This window comes from Lactuca saligna, chromosome 3, assembly GCF_052625555.1.
Source record: "Lactuca saligna cultivar CGN05327 chromosome 3, ASM5262555v1, whole genome shotgun sequence".
NCBI classification, from domain to species: domain Eukaryota; kingdom Viridiplantae; phylum Streptophyta; class Magnoliopsida; order Asterales; family Asteraceae; genus Lactuca; species Lactuca saligna.
The window spans coordinates 33,016,582-33,019,021 of NC_136419.1; the positions used below are offsets into that span (position 1 = coordinate 33,016,582).

General features: G+C 38.7%; 1 non-coding gene across 1 annotated transcript; it reads left to right on the top strand.

The window, feature by feature from the left end:
* Positions 1–1,504: 1,504 nt before the first annotated feature.
* LOC145038205 (small nucleolar RNA R71) lies at positions 1,505–1,611 on the top strand. Its single transcript, XR_013679268.1, has one exon. It is a non-coding gene; the product is annotated as a small nucleolar RNA R71 (small nucleolar RNA).
* The last annotated feature ends 829 nt before the right edge of the window (positions 1,612–2,440 follow it).

Consider the following 2,440-nt stretch of genomic DNA (forward strand, 5'->3'; position numbering starts at 1 on the left):
CTTGGACTCTCGAATATCAACCAATGCTCGAGCAGTATTAAGTAGAGGGCGACCAAGAATGATTGGGACATTGTTGTCTTCTTTCATGTCCATAACGAAAAAGTCAATTGGAAAAACGAATTTCCCAATTTTTACCAAGATGTCTTCCACAATGCCTCTAGGGTGTGTCACTGAATGGTTGGCCATGTGAATTGTCATTCTTGTAGCCTTCAAATCCAGAAGTTTATGCTTTTGATAAAACAAGAAAGGTATTAGATTTATGCTAGCTCCAGAATTAGCTAAGGAATTCGACTTATGCTAGCTCCATAATTAACTATGCTCACTTAGAATTACCTTGGAATTCTTTTCTAACTGTTGGCGAGTATCTATCAAATCTTGTAAGAACTTCGCATACTCAGGAACCTTAGCTAACGATTTAACAAAATAGGTATTGATTGGAATACCCTTCACTTTCTTCATAAATTTCAAGTGCTCCTTTTCCAGTGGAGGGATATTTGCTCGGGACGGAAACGGTAAAGGAGGACGATAAGCTTGCAAATTGGTTGAATTTTTTTGTTCTGACCCTCCCCATGTCGTGAGCTTTGAAGGCTCATGTCGTGAGCCCAATGTTTCAACAATATTTTTTCTTCGAGTTTTGACTTCTTCGGCCTTGGTTCAAACTGTTGTGGCTCCACTTCTAAACCTTCTAAGAACTCAGAAATAGCATTTTCTTCAGCTTCTATCACCATGACATGTGATTGAGTCTTATTGTCGAAAAATTGAGGAAATAACCTTTCATTAACCAAATTCGTTAGTTGACCAAGTTGGGCTTTGAGATTTTGGATCGATGCTTGATGATTTCTTAATAATGGTTGCTGGTCAATCATCATAGCATGTTGATCTTTCATCATGGTTTGTTGATCCTTCATAATCATCCTTTATCGTTGCATTTGTCTCATCATGTCTCTTCTCTGAAGCCTCCGTAAAACGAGCTAGCATGGTCTCTAAATCAACTTTCTTTTCAGCTGGTGGTTGTTCCTTTTGTTAGAAGCCTCGGCCAGTCTGCCTATATTTTTCTTCTTTCCGCTTCTTGTATTCTTCATATGGCAACCACTCCTTTATTGGTTTTCTCCAGTCCTCATCATATTTATCTCCACTCGAGTAGGAAACTTGAGCCTTTCTGTTCCTAATATCATCTAAGTAGCAGTCTTTACTCAAGTGTGGACCATTGCATATTTCACATCCAACTCTAATACCATGTATTGACTGGTCCATCTTTGTCATCTGGTCCATAGTATTCAACGTTGCTAGCACAACAGCCATGTCTTTTGATGTTCCACAACCAATTCCCCTTGTCCCATCATGTCTTGGATTATGGTACTCACGAGAATGCTTGGAGAATTCTTCAATTAACATCTTGATTTCACCCGGATTTTTCTTAGTAAGTAGTCCTTGGGAATCAAGGAGTTACCTCATCATGACATTCATCCCATCACAGAATATGGGCACTTCTTGTTATATGTTAAGGTCATTTTGAGGGAAGTTTCTTAGTAACCCTTTATATCACTCCCATGCCTCATAAAGTGACTCATCCGGTTGTTGCTCAAAGTTGGTTATTGCCTTCTTGAGTTTAGATATCTTTGATGGTGAGCAGAATTGTTCTAGGAATTTCTCACACATCTGTGCCCAAGTAGTAATTGCACCGGGTGGAAGTGCCTTCAACCAATCCTTCGTAGCTCCCTTAAAAGTGACGAAAATCATCCTTAACAAGACAGTCTCTCTAAGAACATTCGGGACATTAAAATAGTCTGCAATTTCATTGACCTCATCTAAGTGTTTGTAAGCATCCTCATGATCCTTTCCAGAAAATGGTACATCCTTTAGCACAGTAAGAATGTGTCCTTTTATCTTGAATGTTGTTGCTGTTGGAATTGCATGTTGTACTAAACTAGGACTAGCATCGTATCTTATTTGCTTCTTATATGCTCCTATGGAGATATCCGTAATGTTTTCCATTTTATTTCATAGCTCGTCTTTGGTTTCACTCCTTTCTAATTCGAACTCGGGTTCGGATTCTTGTGGACTAGGTATTAGATCAAAGCCTTCAACCTTGCTTTTGTTTTTCGAAGGTGTACTTGACTCTCCCACGTTCTTCCCTTTCTTCTTTCCAAATAATGATTTAAGATCTTTGAAAGCTGGTGTTTGGTTTACTCCTTCGTCCTTGTTCTTCTTTTTGTGAAGGGATGACTCAGGATCTTCAAGCGGTGGTACCAATGATGTGTTGGATCCTCGGGTCATGAACTGCAATAAAAACAAAAATAAAAACGTAAATAGGAGCAAAAACTAACTAAAAATTGATGGGTTTTGGTCATAAGACATCCTATGTGCTCATACAAACCCTAATGCTTGGATCTAGGTTTCTCTATTGTACATGCTTTGAATCCAAGACTATAAACCCTAA